Source organism: Urocitellus parryii, chromosome 4, assembly GCF_045843805.1.
Source record: "Urocitellus parryii isolate mUroPar1 chromosome 4, mUroPar1.hap1, whole genome shotgun sequence".
Lineage (NCBI taxonomy): Eukaryota > Metazoa > Chordata > Mammalia > Rodentia > Sciuridae > Urocitellus > Urocitellus parryii.
In genome coordinates this window covers 13,880,168-13,900,200 of record NC_135534.1, presented here as the reverse complement: position 1 = coordinate 13,900,200, position 20,033 = coordinate 13,880,168, and the positions used below count along the sequence as shown (strand labels likewise).

The following is a 20,033-nucleotide window of genomic DNA, read 5'->3' as shown; positions in this document are numbered from 1 at the left end:
GGGAATGTCTTGGATGATCTAGGACATGGCTACAGAGTTATAATATCAGCCCAAATTCAGTCAGGAAAATGGGGCTGCTATAAATAGTTTAAGAATAAGGTATTTAATAAAGAATTAGGGTATTGCTGAGTACAGTGATGCACACTTATAATCCCAGCAACTTGGGAAACTGAGTTAGGAGGTTTAAGACCAGCCTCAGCAACTAAGTGAGACCCTGTCTCAAGATAAAAAGAGCTGGGGATTAGCTCCAAGGCAAAGCCTCCCTGGGTTCAATCCCCAGAATCCCCCCTCCAAAAAAATAGGAAATAGAGAATGAAGGTTTCTGTGAGTAGTAGGGACAGGGAAACAAGTTCTGTGCTATGTCAGTAATATGTCAGCCTAAAGCACCAGAAGGAGGAGAAAAGTTGCAGATCGAACTGGAAATGTCTGAGAAGATGCCAGGTCCGGTCATGATGACACGAAGGAATTTACAGAGAGATTGCAAAACGTATACTAATGTTTTGCTTTTTGTGCTGTCAAATTATAAAGGCTACACCAGACCCAATCCAGGTGAGCTGGTGAAGATACCACAGGGTCCTTTCTGACTGCCATGTTCTCCCAAGAAATATCGACTAGCATTTTTTTCCTTACACATTTTTCCCATTTGCAAATGCTCATCCAGAACCCTACAGGAATTCTGGAGGACCTAGCTGTCTGCTTTATAAGGCAGTAGCGGTGGTGCCTGGCAACAGATAACTACCCCCACACCCCCAAATGCAACCCATGCACATGTATATCATAGTTTATCTTCTCATCTCTAATCCCTTCATATCCTCACTCTCCACTTGGCCATTGCAGCTGTTGTTCCAGCATCCATCTTACCTCTCTGGATTATTCCACAATTATTACTTCTAACCCTCTGTCTCGCATATTTCTGAGCATATTTCTACAAGTCCAACCACTAGACACAGCACCCTCAGACCCAGCTTGTTGAAGCTCAAGTTGTGCTGACTGACCCCCAACCCCAACCCAGTTCTATCTCTCTCCTGATCACAACCCCATCATCCAGACCAAAAAAAGAAGAAAAAACAAATTTCAGACTAGAGTCCCTGGAGGCACTTTTAAAATACTTTCCCTCATCTTCCAAGTATATATGGTCTACAAGTCTTGTGGAATCTGTGGTTTTCCTCAAATGCGAGCCATCTTTCCAATTCTTCACTTCTTTCCATCTCTTCCATCAAAAACATTACCGTGGTAGCCAACTTTCACATAAGTCTTAATTTTTAGGGCTTTGCTAAAAGTTTAAGTAAAATATCATGATTGACCTCTGACATAATCTGAGGAGGTGAGTATTGTAGTCTTCTCAATGCTACAGATGTAAGATCATCCCCAGCCAGGGAGCAGGTTTGGGGACCACAGGGGTCTGGTTTTCAAAGCCTGGAACCACAGAGCTCACTTAGTGTCATCTAGAACCTGAAAGTCTGTCCTAGATTGCCAGAAGCTCTAAGCTGAATTCTTTCTTCTGGCTTCCCTGGGGACAAAGTGTCAGAAGTACAAATATCTGGAAACCCCTGAGAAGAGCTGGGGTGGCAGGCCAAAGGGTGAGGAGAAAGAAGCTCATCAGTTCTCCCAATGGGGAGGGAGCCCATTTCAAGAAGAGTGCCTCATTTGACCCACCTCTCTCTCCCTCCCTTCTTTGCTGGAGGCAAACTCACCCAGGCCTTTGGGCCACTTGTTTTCCAGTGCCTAGGTCTCCAGGCCCTGCTTTTGCTCCACTTAAGGTAAGGCCTCCTGTCTCAGGACTTGGGACTGGAGTGCTTGCTGCAAGGACAGACAGGAGAACCAGGAGCTGGGAAGGAGACCAGGACTCACTGCATGGTGTGGGCCTCTGGGAGTCCCTGGACTTGAAGTGTCATGAAGACCAAGCAGGGAAGGGGACTGTTCTACTCAGGGGGATATAGGGTGAAATGGGGAGTGGTAGTTGGAGAAGCCAAGAGCAAGTCTCAGCAGCCATGACACCCAGCTTCCTTGGAGAGAAGGGCAGGATGTGATGAGGAAGCAACCACATGGTCATCAGAGTGGGGGGTCAGGGAGAAAGACTGCACTCTGGGTGAAGAAATGCTCTTCCCAGGCTGGGTTCTTGGGTCTTGCACTCTGGTGTCCAGACAGGCCAGCAGGGGTGCTGACCTCATGACTGGGAGCTGCCAGTCAAGGAACCCTGAGGACAGCAGGCGGGTAGGTGCCCAGAAAGTTCATGAGGCTGAGCTAACAATGGAGACAAAGTAAAGCCTAGGTTTAGTAAAGTGAAGCACAGATGCCAAACTCCTTTGCTGCAATATGAGGTTAAGAATTGCCCCACTGCAGAGGTATGATAATTAAATGATTTAATATTTGTAAAATGCTGGCCACAGTGCATAAAAAGGACTTTGTGTTTGTTAAAGTTAACAGTTGGCTTTACTGGTGGTCTAAATAGAGTTTCTCACCAGCGTCATTGGGGGGGTGGGTATGGAGTGGGGGAATTGAACTCTGAGACACTTTGCCACTGAGCTATACCACTAGCCTTCTCTTTAATTATTTTTATTTTTTATTATTACTAGGAGATAGTGTCTCGCTAAGTTGTTAAGGCTGGCCTCAAACCTGTGATCCTCTGTCCTCAGCTTCCCCAGTTTCTGGGATAACAGGTGTGCCATCAGGGTGCCCAGCGTTTGGGTCATTTTTGAAAGTTGCAGTTTCCTGGACCTTGCCCTGGACCTGTAGAACCATATGACAGAATAGGTTGGCTCCAAGAAAAAGCAGTTTTTTTTTTGTTAAATGACTACCCCATGTACATCTTAAGAGCCCTAAAATGGGGGAAAACTTAGATCTGGGTCAATCTCTTTGATTTGCAAATGAAGGAATTGAGACTTGCCAAAAGTCTCCCAGCAGGATCCTAAGAGAATGTTAACACTCCAAGGTTAAAATCCTCCCCAACAATCCCTTTCCCTTTTCAGCTATTTCCATGTCCTCCAGCAAATTAATCTGTTATATAATGTGTGAAAGGGGGCAAAGTCACACATACTTCAAAGAAGTGGGTGTGAGGATCAAATAAGACCAAGGCCAGTTAAATACACAAAGGATGAATATGCAAAGGGCCACCACCCCTTCCTGGGACAATTCTCTCTGGCCCAAGATGGAATTTTTCTTGACTGGGAGCAAATTGTGCTGTGAGGTTTTGGAAACTGCAGTACCAGGAACTGCAGAAGCCACTCCATCTGATACCTCTGCTGCTGTGACTTGTGGCCACAACTACCCAGAGCGCTGCTGACATGGCCTTTCCTACAAAGGAAAGTCCCAGCTTGCTGTCACCTTGCTCCTCAGAGCCCCCCCCCCCCAATATCAGTGGGAGGAGTGTAGCCCCTCAGAGGTCTAAGCCACGCCCCTTACACTGGACAGAGCTCCAGCTGCTGAGCTCTAGCTCCTGGAACTCATATCTCCCAATGCCTTTGAACTCTAATTGAAATGAATACCACCTCTTCCTGGTGTCAGAAGAGTGACTGGTTACATCCCTCTTGTGGAATTAAGATATAAGGATCACAAAGAACCCATGCTAAAGTAAGATTTCCTCCCTAAAAGAAAGCCATTCCCCTATTACCTAAAGCCATGATATAGTTTATTGCAAATATATAAGGTTTCAGAATTATCTGTTCATTTTATAACCTGTCCCCCATAAACCAACCCATAATTTACAAAGCCAGAAATGTTTAAAAATAAATTGTTCCAAAATATACAAAATTATATAAAGATTCTGGAAACAATGTGATAGATATTTTGCTACATAAGTTTAGTTACACAGGTGTTAGAACACATTTTATGTTTTCTGTAAACCTCCTATTATCTTTTCATGAACTAACATTTTTATGTATCAAAATAATTTGAATAAGATTTCCAGTGAATTTTAATTTTGTGGATTGAGAATTTTATGAACATGTTGAATTCTTAACATCCATGTTCTAGAAAGTGGTGTTAAGCTTATTGTCTATTAAATCACTCCTTTGCTTATGCAGAGAAATGTAAAAATGGCAGAAAGAGAGAAATAAATTGAAAAGCCACCAGAGAAAACACTTCCAGTGGCAGGAACACATTCTTAGTGCTATAACTACTTGTTATTCTACCCTCATAAGTCTTACTCTAATGTCTACAATCACAGGCTTCGACAATAGTGTTTGTTTCAAAAAAGACAACCTCACTTCATTTCAGAGTGTTCTGAGTCTCTTAACTTCTGGCCAATATCTCAAAAGCGCACGAAATACTAGCAATTTAGCTCAAATGGTAGGAAGTTCTTTAGTGTTTGGGACTACCAGGATAGCTCTTGAAAAGTGTCTTCAGATTGATGGACAATTACAACTTCAGTATTCTTTACCATCTCTTAATGGGCATTGAAGTTGTCACTGTCCCAGAACCCAGAACCCGTGACAGGAAAAAAAACAAAACCACAAACCAAATCCTTATTATTTGGTAATCATGGCTTGCCTTACTCACAGGAGTGTGAAAATGGCTGAAGAGTCAAAGAATGACAGTGAGTGAAGAAACTTTTATATAATTGGGGGATTTTTTTTTCTTTGATAGAGTAATCTTTCTTAAACCCCAGACCCACAGAAGACAAAACAGTCATTTTATCTACTCTGGGTGTTTGCGTATACTTTTGGGTCAGTTTTCTAAAACTCTCACAGTATTGCAGTTAACTAAACACACCTTTTAAAACTGTTACTTTATATGCATCATATATCTTTCTGTCAATTGCATAAAGAGTTGTCACTATTGTGACCTTTATTCTCTTCTCCAAAACATCATCAAATACTTACTTGCACCTTTGAATGCAGGTCCTGCAAACAGGCTGCCATGAAAGTTTTACCCAATCTTCTTTGGTCATCAGTTTTGATGCATATTTCGGGAGTCCATACCATCTTCTTGTTCAGGATTGTAGATGTCTGAACACGTTCGGAAAATCAATTTAGGACAGGGTATTTACTCTGTCTTCATCTGTAGCTTCTTCTTGGTTTTCCTATTCTTGGGACCTGTCTCTTAAGCTGGGGATGTTGACTCCTGGGCAGGGCCCAAATAGCTCACATTTCCTGCTTCCCACCTACCCACCCAGCCAAGTGCCTCCTGAGTGTTGGAGCAGATGGTTCTGCTGTTACCCAATCCTCCTGCCTAGCCATGGCTGCGGGCACTTTGGAGCCACTTTCCTGCTGCCTACTAACCCAGCTACTTTCCTCAAGTTGCTGCAATTGCTGGTCCAGGACAGTCCCAGTCCTCTCTGCTGGCTGAGTCTGGCCACCCACGCCCTCTAAGCCCCGCCCAACCCAACTTCCCTCTAACCCCATTGGGGTCCTTTTTAATACTTCCCGAGGAACTGGGAGAAAAGAAACAGGTGCAATAGGTAATAAAGTTATGGGGCGTGGTCATTCTGGCCAGAAAAAGTAGCGCTTAAGGAGAGAAAGGGGGAGCGCTCCCCCGCCTGACCTTGCCATCCACTCTCACCCGCCAACTATGCAGAAGCCCTGGAACAGCTCCACGTCGTGGCCAGAGCGCGGCCAATTGGCTTCCGAGGAGGCGAGTTGCTGTCTGAAAAGAGAAGAGGAGCTCAGGATCTCTCTGTTCATTGGCCAGGCGCGTCATTTCTACCGGGAAAGCGCGATTCCAGTGTTGGCGGGAAAGGTCCCTTGCAGTGGTGCTGGCGAGTTCATCAGAGTTCGTCGCTGGACTTGGAAGGGACTCTTCCTCTTAGGTAAGTTACCCCTTTGGTTCTGGGCTAGCTGGGAGAATTCATTGGCAGAAAAATCTCGGGCTGGTAGAGAGCAGGAGGAAAAATCCTCTATTCCTGGATGCTTGCTATCTTTTCTAGAGAGGGTACCGCGTGCAGTTCCTGGAAACGTAAAAAGAACAGAGATAGAGGAAACGATGCACTTCTTTTGCAGTGCTTAACATGATGTGCTTGTCTTGTTTTCATCAACGTAAATTTACTGTTCCAGGCATGTTCTGCCAGGAAATTAAAAAGTTGCAAGTGTTTTTATTATTTATTCCAGTAACGTCCTCAGAGACCCAACCAGTCTTCATTAGAAGGCATCAAAGAACAGGTTGCAACTCAAGAATTCTTGAACCTTCTCCTCAAAATCCTAACTTTGGTATATCCACCAACCCTAAACTGTTACCCAATCCTATCTAATCCCCCACCCCCCAAACACACACACTAAAGACCAGGTTTAAACCAGACTTCATAATCTCAATATTAGCCCAGCTTTGCTTTACCCTCCCCAGGAAACTACCAGAATGCTGTCAAGCTATTAGTCTCCAGTACCTCATAAGCAATAAGCTTGGCTTTGTCTTATCAGCAGGTCGCTTTGATGACATTTCTGAAAGCAGACATTTGCCATTCTTGAAGACCCCTGCAAGACCGAATCAGCCTCTTCCATCTTAACCAACACCCCTCAACCTAGAATCAGTGTTCCCTGCTGAGGTCCCTTCAAACCCCCTTCCAAGAGCCCTCTGCCCCCAAAGCTGGGTAAAGTAGCTGTTTCATTAAGTTGAAATCCAGTTCCTTTTTGTTGTGTTTCCCAAGTGGAAATCTATTTTGTTCCTAGGAGTAAGGAAACCCTTTAAGTAATCCTTTTGAATTATCTGCTCGGATTAAAAAAAAAAAAAAAAAAAAAAAAACTCTTATGGTTGGCGAAAATCTACCTTATTTTTAGCAACAATGCAGTTTGTCTCTGTTATTGTAAATAATAATAATAATAATAATAATAATTATTATTATTATTATTATTATTATTAAGAGAACAGGCATGGGCTCTGATAAATGTGTTTCCTGGGGCTCGCCCTGACGACCAAGACATTCAGAAGATTTTGGTTTTAGACTGATGGCGCTGTCTGAAATAAATACAAAATCAGATGCTTCCCTGGAGAGCCACATGATCCAGGAACAGCCAGTCTCCCCCTCTTCCCAGAGGTCCAAAAAAGCAAGGAACTGAGGGGGATGGAGGTGGGAGATGGGGTAGTTTAGGAGGGAAGAGGCCTGACAGGCAGAGAAGGCAAAGAAAGTAACTAAATGGTAGGGGCAACAGCCACTCACAGAAAGGTGGGCGGTCCTTTCAAGCCCTTAGTCCCACCTCCATCCTGTCTTGTCCAATCCGAGTTTCAGTGGGCGCACTCTCATTGGCCAGACTAGCTGCCTCTCTGTGGAACCCGGACTGCTGACGTGAATTGGCGCGGGATTTGAATGCCAGCCCTTTGCGGGTGCCATCAGCACAGCAGCCAGGGAGCCCACGGAAATGGAGAGCCATCCTGGTGGGCGAGCGCTCGGGGTGGGTGAGCCCACCGGTTGCTCCGCAGGGTTGGCGCGGGCGCGCTGGAGCCTCTGGGTCTGGAAAGGGATGAGGCTGGAGGCCCAGCAACCTGGGCCAGAAGCGTCATCCACCTGGAGGGTCCCAGGGCTCTGGGTTTTCTTAGAAACTCATGACCAGTGTTTCTTGTCCCACTCTGTGCTGGAGAGAGGAGCGAGGTGGCGGACAAGGACCAGGCTCGGATCCGCAGTGATCCCAGTTTCTGGAAAGCCTGGCTGAGCCAGAGAGAAAGTGAAAGCCAGTGAGCAGGAGCAGGAGCGAGCCTGGTGCAAGACTGTAAGAGAGGGAATGGGGGCCTGGAGGTGGGGGGAAGGTCAGGGTGGGGAGAAGGACAGGGAAATAAGAAGACGCTAGAAGTATCAGAGGAAGGCAAAGGAAAGGGGAACGGGGAGAAGGGAAAGGAGAGGGGAGAAGAAAAGAGAATATGAGAATGAGAAATTCCAGGAGAGCTGTCAGGTGGAGATGGGATCCAGGACAGGCTGTATTACTTTTATCCCTTTAGTGTAGGAAGTAAAGCAAGTCCTTTAGGTGAGTAGAACCTGGACATATCCCACTATAACACAGGGTTGGAATAGCAGAGCGGTAAAGTCCTTCACATTTTGATATAACACAGTTCAGTCTACATACTGGGACCAATGTGTGGGGCGGGGGTGGTATTGGGGTGTATTCTTAACATCTTGGCCTTTTCCACTGCAGCTGCTCATATACAAGCCAGTAATCCTAAAATTCATATTTCTTTCTGCTTGATTTGTTTTCCTTTTATAGTGGGTGTGAAAATTACGTCTGAAGCAGTTTCTTTCTCAGACATCATTAGATAAGTCATCATCATCAACAGTGACACCCCACCCAAATTTTCTGCCTTCAAAGATCTTACAGCTCAGCTCAGTTCCTCAATTGTTTGTCTATTTTTACCACCTCCACCCCTTCTTTGATGTTTAAAAAGTCTACCTTTGGTTAAGGTTTTGACACTGATGCTAGTACTGGCAGTAATATTTACTGAGCAGCCTATTAAAGGGCATTCACTGTTCTAAAGGACACTTTTTAATCTTCACAACACCAGAAGTTAATTCTAATACTGCCCTCATTTTATATAAGGAAAATGAGACCGGAAGTAGTTAATTGTTATTTCACAGGTCATGAAACTGGGAAGTGGCAATCTTATAGTTGAGCCCAGAAGTTCTTATAAATACTGTCATTGATATAGTACATTTTCATATTCATATCTTGTTTAAAATAATTGTCTCTTTTTACAAACAGGAAACTAAGGTTCACATAGGCTAACTGGATTTCCTTAGAAACTCATTACCAGTAACTGAGAAGTTCCTGCACCATAGTGAAGTGGTTACAAGAATAAGCACAGTCTTTAGATGACTTCCACTTGCCAAAGAGTGCAGAGGAGAGTGCATAAGTAAAATGACAAGGGAAAGAAGCAATCCAAGAAGTGAACATTCCACAGCTTTTCTGTCCACTTTGACAGATCAATGCTTTTTCTAGAAGGAAAGAGACTTAAAAGCCATAATTAAAGGCAACTTTCACACCTCATCTGGATTTGGGGTTTAACAAATTAGTGTTGTGATTATAAAAGAAAATGTCCTTCATTTTTAGAAATACAATATTCTTTTTTTTTTTTTACAAATAGCCAAGTAATAGAGATGGTCTAGGTGTCCATCAGTAGATGGATAAGGAAAATGTGGTATATAAACACAATGGAGTTTCACCCATCCATAAAGAAGAATGTGATTATGTCATGTGTTGGTACATGGATGTAACTGGGGAACATCATGTTAAGTGAAATAAGCCAGACTCAGGAAGTCAAAGGTTGAATGTTTCCTCTCATATGCAAAAGCTAGAGAGAAAACAGGAATTAAAAAGGCAGTGGGGGGAGGGTCTTATGAAAACAGAAGGGAGAAGAGTTGAGTGGAAGCTTATGTAAACTTTTCAGATTACCTTATGAAATCCCATTGCAAATTTCTTTTGTCTTCGGGGTATTAACCAGTTCCTTTCCTACCCTTTTCCTTAAATTTTACCATCTCTTGCATCTCCATCTGAAATACAGACTAAATTTTAACTCAAGGTAAGTAGAAGAACACACTTTTGAATTCTCCAACTACAGATTTCTCTATGGGTTTTGATATTTGCACTTGGACAGATCTCTCTTCTCTAAGCTATCCTTTCCCCCAAGTTAAAAAAAAAAATGTAGATAGAACCTCCTTCCCACTGTAGTTGGGATTCCGAAGTTAGAGATAATTTTCATAAAGTGTCAAGTGTAGTGACTGACACATAATGCTCTATAAAAGAAAGCTTTTATTGTTGGCATGATATACTTGGTGGATAAATTATTTGCTAGGTTAATATCTCTGGGGAGTGCAAGAACAGAGCTGAAGAAGGAAGTTCATGTCTTCCTCTACATAATTAATGACAGCTATGAAGATACTGTTCTAACTTGAACCTTTTTTAAATTAATGTTTTAGCTGAACTACCTATTTCATCTTCAAGTCATCATTAGCTGTAAGAAACACAAGTCACAGAAGAACTTGTTTGATGTGAAAAAAACATGAAAATAGAGAACTATTTTGCTCAGGTATGTTTGTAAATACTATTTATGTAATGAATATGCTAATGTTAGATTTAGCCATCCTTGAGTCTGTATTGCATAAATCTTCCTGCCAAGAAATCATATCATTATATATTGGAAATATTTATATAAGGTAAGACCTTTCTCATCCACTTTGTTTTATATATATGTAATTTTGGTCATATCACACTAGCCCTTAAGAAAAACTGGTAGTAATTCCTGGACAACCATAAAAACCAAATAAGTATATTAAACTTTGGATAAAACAAAACCAAAATTAATCTATTTTATAGCACAGAAATACCATGCCAAGCGTGGCTGATATACTGAATCATGATAACCTACATCTGTACAGTGCTTTACAGTTTATGAAACAAATTCTTTGCTTGTTTATTCTTACCATAACCATGTTAGTCAGGTAAAAGAGTTTACCTCTAATATGTTTCCTTCAAAAGTCCCTATATATGCCCAAGAATACTTTGACAAGTTGGAATTCTGTTGCAATGCTCCCGTGGGGTACATGAGCAAGATGTTTCTGACAGCATTAGGCTTTAGAGATGCCTTTTGAAGATTTGCACACATAGCACAAGTAAATTTACATTAACTTGTGTTCTTTTTATCTCTTTGACCCAGACTACTAGTATTTAACAAATCTACCCTATCACATGCCAGTCATGTTGCTACACAATGATGTTAGGCCTAGTCTTTACGACAATCCTGGCTTTGTTATTCCCATTACCAGAATGTAGCCTTGCTAGCATATGACTCCATGCCTGTTCATACCCTCACCGTAATAAGTAGGACTTCAGGAAAATGTACATTTTAGACATAGGTACATTTTCCTGAAGTCCTATTCATAAGCAGTTGCTCTTAATTTTTCATTAATTTTTTTGTCTTGTTTGAGTAATCCTCTTTAATTCCTTCCCCTTCCCCAACTCCTGGTTCTTAAGATGATACCCTATAAAAATCAGTATTATGCATGCTTGTAATCCCAGTGGTTTGGGAGGCTGAGACAGGAGGATCATGAATTCAAAGCCAGCCTCAGCAAAAGTGAGGGACTAATCAACTCAGTGAGACCCTGTCTCTAAATAGAATACAAAATAGGCCTGGGGATATGGCTTATGGGGCAAGTGCCCCTGATTTCAACTCTTGGTATCCTGCCCCTGCCAAAAAAAATGAGTGTCAGAATGCAAATTTTACCAAGAAAAAATGGAAAGGAATATTAGACTTAAGTGTTGGTATTCTGGCACTCACTTCATTTAGTGGTTATTACATGATGCTAGGAAAGGTACTCACAAGAAAAACTTTCTATACCTAAGTTTCTCCATCAAAAAGACAAAGAGAGGCCATATTTGTTTCTTCGCAATTCATAGAATTGGGGGATTAATTGATGTCATAGAGGAAATAAGTTTTTTGCATGATAGGTTCTGGGTGAATGAACGTATTCATTATTAGAAATAACTATTTGTATGACCAGATAATCAGTTAGCTAATGAGGATTTTGTTTAAAATGTAATGCCTAATAATAAATCATGGTGACTTATTTTTGCTGAACTTGGTATTTTAAAAAAAAATTTGTTTTAATTTTTAGTTGTTGATGGACCTTATTTTATTTACTTATTTTTATATGGGTGCTGAGAATAGAACCCTGAGCCTCACACATGTGAAGCAAGTGCTCTACCAATGAGCTACAACTCCAGCCCATGAACTTGGTATTTTAAGAACAAAATTTTCAGTGCAGTTTATCACTGTGTTTGAGAAAAGTAAAAATTTTACAGCTGAGAATAGTAAACAAGACATGAAGTGACACTTTAAGAAAGCTGGTAGCTTTTTAAGCATGTGTCTCAGAAAAATGCACCAGTGTATCTTATTAGGAGCTTATCTGACTGATGTGACAGTCTGCTCAGCTTATATTCTAGAGCTGAATTTAAACTCAGATCTAATTATATTCACTGGTTTTTTGAGTATGAGTTTCCCATAGAAATTCTGTGAATTGCATATCTAAAAAGGGAACAATAACAACAACAAAAAAAGAAACCCTAGGGCTCTATTCAGAGTCTCAAAGTTTTTCTTCTAACATATATTTTTAGGACCCCAGAGAACAGCAGAATAATTCCGGTATTATTCAAATGAAGATGCAATCTAGAAAAAGGCCAAGAGACATAACTAACACCCAGGATCAAAGTTCCCACTCACCCAGGAAAACTCCAAAAGTCCAGACCACTTCTCCAAACAAGATCATAAACCTGGGAGTGCCGCTCAGTTGTTTTCCTGAAAACAGCCACGTGGTAAGTACATTTTCCAAAAGTAAAAGCAAGCAGAAAGAAGATGGCCAAGTATTTGGCCGGCTCAACCAGGAATCTACTGATGTGGTCAAATTTTACATTCATGCAATTGGGAAGACCAGAAAACGAATTGTGAAGAGTGGGGAACTTCACAAAGAAGGAAACAAACTCTGTGTCTATGGTTTCAAAGGAGAAACCATCAAGGACACCATGTGCAAGGATGGAAGGTTTCTTCCCTTTTTGGAGACTGACAATTGGAAGCTCATTGGTAACCTGGACTCCATTCTAGAAAACTCACAGCTGATAGATGAGTTAGAAGGCAAGCTCTTTCAAGTTGAGGCTGATCAAGTAATGAACCCTAAGGCAGCAGCTGCACAAAACAATGAGGTAGAAGAAAGAAACACCCGTGTGTTGAAAGAGTACATTGTGGAAGAGTATCCCTGTTTGAAAAGAGAAAGTGAAAAAATCAGGGAAAACTTGAAGGAAAAAATGAAAAAAAGACAGAAGAATACTTCTCTTTTTAAATTGCATAAAACAAATTTTGAGAAATGCACAAAAAACTCAACTCCAGTGAAAGTGATCAAACATCTTTCTCAACTCAGTGACTCAGTGGGGTACATATTCTGGAACAATAATAGAAATGAAGTCTGTGCCACCTGCTTTGTTTTTAAGGGATTGTTCATTTTCACTTGTAATAAACGGCATGTAATAAACCATATCGTGGGAGAAGGAATAGAGCCAAGCCAGTGGGCAGATATAATCAGTCAATGTGTAATGGTGAAATTTGATTATGAAGATACCCCAGTCTCAAAAGACAACTGCTTTCTTAATGAACCTTGGTTTGAGATATCTGACACAACTCTTGACTACGCCGTCCTGAAACTGAAAGAAAACGGACAAGAAGTACCTACGGGACTGTATAATGGGCTTGGTCCTATACCATCTAGTGGTTGGTTTGATATATATTATCGGCCATCCAGATGGAGAAAAGAAGCATACTGACGCTTGTGTTGTGATTCCTCAGGGTAAACGAGAAGAGAAATGTAAGGAAAAGATTCAGATGAGAACAGCAGCAGGTTATAGTGAATCTGAGTTTACCCACATGTACACTCAAAGAAGCTCCCAGGAAATGCTTCAAATTCCTGATATGATTACCTATGACACCATCATTTTTTCTGGGTCTTCTGGCTTTCCAGTGTTTGATTCAGAAGGTTTGTTGGTGGCCATGCATGCTGCTGGCACCACGTGTCCGCTACCAAATGAGGTGGCTCATATCATTGAGTTTGGCCCTGCTATGAGCGGTATCCTCTCTAATATTAAGCAAAAACAGACAAAATTGTATGATGATATATTTCTAAATCAAGAGACTGCAGAAATGGCAAGTCAAGAGACTGCAGAAATGGCAAGTCAAGAGACTGCAGAAATGGCAAGTCAAGAGACTGCAGAAATGGCAAGTCAAGAGACTGCAGAAATGGAAAGTCAAGAGACTGCAGAAATGGAAAGTCAAGAGACTGCAGAAATGGCAAGTCAAGAGACTGCAGAAATGGAAAGTCAAGAGACTGCAGAAATGGCAAGTCAAGAGACTGCAGAAATGGAAAGTCAAGAGACTGCAGAAATGGCAAGTCAAGAGACTGCAGAAATGGAAAGTCAAGAGACTGCAGAAATGGCAAGTCAAGAGACTGCAGAAATGGCAAGTCAAGAGACTGCAGAAATGGAAAGTCAAGAGACTGCAGAAATGGCAAGTCAAGAGACTGCAGAAATGGCAAGTCAAGAGACTGCAGAAATGGCAAGTCAAGAGACTGCAGAAATGGAAAGTCAAGAGACTGCAGAAATGGCAAGTCAAGAGACTGCAGAAATGGCAAGTCAAGAGACTGCAGAAATGGCAAGTCAAGAGACTGCAGAAATGGAAAGTCAAGAGACTGCAGAAATGGAAAGTCAAGAGACTGCAGAAATGGAAAGTCAAGAGACTGCAGAAATGGCAAGTCAAGAGACTGCAGAAATGGCAAGTCAAGAGACTGCAGAAATGGAAAGTCAAGAGACTGCAGAAATGGAAAGTCAAGAGACTGCAGAAATGGAAAGTCAAGAGACTGAGGACTGGTGAGAATTTAGTCCACTTACCAACTTTAAAGGAATTGCCTATTTTGTTCCATAGGCAAGGATGATGGTTATCTAACTTCCACAGTGTTCAATTTCATAAAACATAATAATAATCAATATTGTAGATCACTTCCCATGAACCTGGCATTTTTCTATCCCATGGAGAAAAAAGTGCTAAGAACCCTATGAGGTAGAGAGCTACCCCTATTTTAGAGTCAAGCAAAATGAAGACTTGATATGATTTAGCAACAGTTTATGAAGACCATCTCCAGTTACTTGATGTTTTTTTTAAAATTTTTTCCCCTAAATTCACTTGCTTCACAGCAGGAGCTTAAACTTGTTTACCAATAATCTCCCATATCTGACACATGGAAAGGAAATGCTTAGAAAAATGTGTGGGTCAATCAGGAGCAATGTGTGTATTTTATGGCTTGATAGCTCACTTCTTTTTATCACTGAGTAATATTCCACTGTATGGATCTACCACGATTTGTTTATTTGCTCACCTTTCAAAAGACATCTTAGTTGCTTCTAGTTTTCGGTGATTTTATGAATAAAGCTTCTCCAAACATTTGTGTACAGCTTTTGGTATTAATGTAAGTTTTCAACTCAACTGGGAAAATACTGAGTGCAATTGATGGGTCGTATAGTAAGAGAATGTTTAGCTTTATAAGAATTTGCCAAACTGTCTACTAAAGCAACCCTGTCATTCTGCATTCCCACTAACAATGAATGAGAGATCCTGTTTCCCCATCCTCACCAGCATTTGGATTGGTCAGTTTTTTTTTCTTTTTTTTTAATATTTTTTTTTGTTCTCTTTAGTTATACATTACAGTAGGATGTATTTGGACATATTACACATATATAGTAATCATTTTTTCTTGTCCTTTTTTTAAAAGGCATATTAATACTGCCTGGGATTCTTCAGGGGATACAAGGTTTATTAATGAAGTTGGGAATGTCTTGGATGATCTAGGACATGGCTACAGAGTTATAATAACAGCCCAAGTTCAGTCAGGAAAATGGGGATGCTATAGTTTAAGAATAAGGTATTTAATAAAGAATTAGGGTATTGCTGAGTACAGTGATGCACACTTATAATCCCAGCAACTTGGGAAACTGAGTTAGGAGGTTTAAGGCCAGCCTCAGCAACTAAGTGAGACCCTGTCTCAAGACAAAAAGAGCTGGGATTAGCTCCAAGGCAAAGCCTCCCTGGGTTCAATCCCCAGAATCCCCCCTCCAAAAAAATAGGAAATAGAGAATGAAGGTTTTTGTGAGTAGTAGGGGCAGGAAAACAAGTTCTGTGCTATGTCAGTAATATGTCAGCCCAAAGCACCAGAAGGAGGAGAAAAGTTGCAGATCAAAGTGGAAATGTCTGAGAAGATGTCAGGTCCGGTCATGATGACACGAAGGAATTTACAGAGAGATTGCAAAACGTATACTAATGTTTTGCTTTTTGTGCTATCAAATTATAAAGGCTACACCAGACCCAATCCAGGTGAGCTGGTGAAGATACCACAGGGTCCCTTCTGACTGCCATGTTCTCCCAAGAAATATCGACTAGCATTTTTTTCCTTACACATTTTTCCCATTTGCAAATGCTCATCCAGAACCCTACAGGAATTCTGGAGGACCTAGCTGTCTGCTTTATAAGGCAGTAGCGGTGGTGCCTGGCAACAGATAACTACCCCCACACCCCCAAATGCAACCCATGCACATGTATATCATAGTTTATCTTCTCATCTCTAATCCCTTCATATCCTCACTCTCCACTTGGCCATTGCAGCTGTTGTTCCAGCATCCATCTTACCTCTCTGGATTATTCCACAATTATTACTTCTAACCCTCTGTCTCGCATATTTCTGAGCATATTTCTACAAGTCCAACCACTAGACACAGCACCCTCAGACCCAGCTTGTTGAAGCTCAAGTTGTGCTGACTGACCCCCAACCCCAACCCAGTTCTATCTCTCTCCTGATCACAACCCCATCATCCAGACCAAAAAAAGAAGAAAAAACAAATTTCAGACTAGAGTCCCTGGAGGCTCTTTTAAAATACTTTCCCTCATCTTCCAAGTATACATGGTCTACAAGTCTTGTGGAATCTGTGGTTTTCCTCAAATGCGAGCCATCTTTCCAATTCTTCACTTCTTTCCATCTCTTCCATCAAAAACATTACCGTGGTAGCCAACTTTCACATAAGTCTTAATTTTTAGGGCTTTGCTAAAAGTTTAAGTAAAATATCATGATTGACCTCTGACATAATCTGAGGAGGTAAGTATTGTAGTCTTCTCAATGCTACAGATGTAAGATCATCCCCAGCCAGGGAGCAGGTTTGGGGACCACAGGGGTCTGGTTTTCAAAGCCTGGAACCACAGAGCTCACTTAGTGTCATCTAGAACCTGAAAGTCTGTCCTAGATTGCCAGAAGCTCTAAGCTGAATTCTTTCTTCTGGCTTCCCTGGGGACAAAGTGTCAGAAGTACAAATATCTGGAAACCCCTGAGAAGAAGCTGGGGTGGCAGGCCAAAGGGTGAGGAGAAAGAAGCTCATCAGTTCTCCCAATGGGGAGGGAGCCCATTTCAAGGAGAGTGCCTCATTTGACCCACCTCTCTCTCCCTCCCTTCTTTGCTGGAGGCAAACTCACCCAGGCCTTTGGGCCACTTGTTTTCCAGTGCCTAGGTCTCCGAAGGCCCTGCCTTTGCTCCTCTAAACGTCTGGCCTCCCGTCTCAGGACTTGGGACTAGAGTGCTTGCTGCAAGGACAGATAGGAGAACCAGGAGCTGGGAAGGAGACCAGGTCCCTCTGCATGGTGTGGGCCTCTGGGAGTCCCTGGACTTGAAGTGTCATGAAGACCAAGCAGGGAAGGGGACTGTTCTACTCAGGGGGATATAGGGTGAAGTGGGGGGTGGTAGTTGGAAAGCCAAGAGCAAGTCTCAGCAGCCATGACACCCAGCTTCCTTGGAGAGAAGGGAAGGACGTGATGAGGAAGCAACCACAGGGTCATCAGAGTGGGTCAGAGAGAAAGACTGCATTGGGTGTCAGCCAGAGCCAGGTGGCCAGAGGAACTAAGAGAAAGGAGAGAGAGTGGATGAGATGCTTCCGGCAGGCGGAGAGCAGGGACAGGACCCACCCGCCGCTGTGTTGATGCCTTCAGTCCACCAATACTGATTTATGTGCTGGGTGTGTCTTTACCCATGGCAGTAGAGAAAAGCTGGCATAGTCCTTTCCCACAATTCCCTGTCTTCTTCAGACATCTCCTAGGGTTACTGTATGATTGCACCTTTTCCCTACTCTGTATCATTTCCTAAAGGTTTATTCCTGGACCAAAATTCAGTTACAGTGTGATCATTTGAATAACTTATGAAGGATGAAACAGGGAAAAAATGAATACCACCTCTCAGCCTGAATATCCTCATTATTTTCAGATTATTCTGTGTTTGCAAATTTGCCCACACCCTAAAATTAATCTGTAACCCCTCAAAATCAAACACCTGGGTGCTTTCCCTTGCTTGCAAAAATGCACACAGTGGTGGAAACTTCAAGTTGTCTATGGCACACATTACCAGCTGAGGTGAGACAAGACCATATGAGAGCTAAAAGAAGTTCAGACTTCTTTTAGCTCACATAGTATACACAGCTGTCCTTGCCAGTGTATATTTTACCCTACATTCTTTGCAGTTTTTGATTGTTTGGTGATTTTGCTGTTTAAATGGCCCCCATGCATAATGTTAAAATTCTGCCTAGAGTTTTAAGCAAAAGAAAGTTTTGATATGCCTTATAGAGAAAATGTATGTGTGGATAAGGTGGGTTCAGACATGAGTTACAGCTCAGTTGGCAGTGAGTTCAATGTTAATGAATCATACCACAAATTAAATAAGTTGTCTTTTCACAGGAACACATGTAAAATTGTTACATATTGTCTGATTGATAAAAATGATGTGACCAGAGATTAACAAATTTAACCCTGTGTTACCCCAAAGAACTGTGGCCCAAATATTCTCTTCTAATTTAGTATTGACAGCAACTTCATACAACATAACCAATACAAATTATGAGAATGGAGTGTATATCATTTCAAATATAGTTGCAAGTGTCTGATCATCATAGGGACTTAAATTTATGTGGCTTTACTGTTTGTTGAACAATTCCTGATATATTATCTCAACACCTGCTAGATAGGCAGAGCAGATGTTACTATGTGTGCTTTTTGTGTGAGAAGGAAGGATAAGTGAGTTGTTGCCCAAATTGCTGGTACCTAGGAAAAGATCAGGACTTAATCATGAAGTATAGTTCACTGCTCTTTTTGCTAATTGAGCTGTTTCATCAAACCAAGATACGGCTGTGTCCATTACTGCATCCAAAGTACATCCATCCCTGGCCCTCTTAAGAAACGTTGCATCCTTTCTAATATAATTAATACCTTTATCTGATTTTCTTTTTTCCTATCTCTAAAAACAAGGTTAGTTGGAAAATCCAGTATCAGCCAACACTTACTACCACCCACTCTGCTCTAATTCCCAGTTATTAGAGCAGTATCCCTAGTCCACTATTGCATGCTACTCCAAAGCTCTTCTTGGCAATGAGAGAAGGCTGAAGGGATGTTATTGCATTGATTCCGGGCCTCCCCAAAACACGTTCAAGTCCTCATCCTGGGTATGCATGTATGTGACCTTATTTGGATAAAAAGGGTTTGCAGATATTTTAAATTAAGGATCTTTAGATGAGAATATCTTGGATTAACCAGGTGGCTCTAAATTCAACAGTGTTCTTGTAAGAGAAGTGCAGAGAAGAGAAACCACCATGTAAAGATGGAGGCAGACATTACAGTGCTAAACCTACAGACAGCCCTCAACTTACAGAGGGGTGACATCCTGAGAAGCTGGGTGTCATGCCTGCTGAGACTTGCTGTTGGCTTCTCCAACTACACTTCCCACAGTACACTTGAAATACTGTCAGTCAAAACTGCATTTCATATACCTAAATTACCAAAGATCCAGGCTTAGCTGGCCTGCCTTAAATGTGCTCAGAACACTTACTTTAGCCTATGGTTGGGCAAAATGATCTAACACTGTCTATATTATAAATAAGTTTTGAATGTCTTGTGTAATTTCTTGACTCCAATCTCTATAGAGTGCAGTATTTTCTCTTTACATTCATGATTGTGCAGCTGACTGGGAGCTGCAGATCCAGCAACTCCCCAGCATTAAGAGAAAGTATCATACCCCATGTTGCTACCCAGGGTAAAAATAAAAATTCAAAATTTGAAGTGCCATACTGAATGCACATTGCTTTCAGACTACCACAAAGTCAAAACCCCATAAGTCAAATCATCATTAAGTTAAGGACCCTTTGTACAAGCCAAGGGATGCCAAGGATTGTCAGAGGCAAGGAGAGATGCATGGAGCAAGACCCCCTCAAAGACTCTGTAAGGAACCAACCCTGCTGACACCTCACTTTCAGACTTCTGGATTCCAGTCTGTGTGTAAGGGGAATAGATTTCTCTTGGAAGCCACTAAGTTTGTGGTACATTGTTGCAAGCGTGGTGGCTTAAAAAAAAAAAAAAAAAAAAAAAGGTATGAATCTATTCTCTCACAGTCCTGAGACTACAGAGATCTGAAATCTGAAGTCAAGGTGTTGGCAGAACTGTGCATCCTCCAGAAGCTCCAGCGGTATATCTGATCCTGATTTCTGGTATCTGCCCACATTTCTTGGTTTGTG

General features: G+C 41.7%; 1 pseudogene; it reads left to right on the top strand.

Annotated features, from left to right (window-relative positions):
- Positions 1-9,117: 9,117 nt before the first annotated feature.
- Positions 9,118-16,158, top strand: LOC144254181 (serine protease FAM111A-like; annotated as a pseudogene).
- The last annotated feature ends 3,875 nt before the right edge of the window (positions 16,159-20,033 follow it).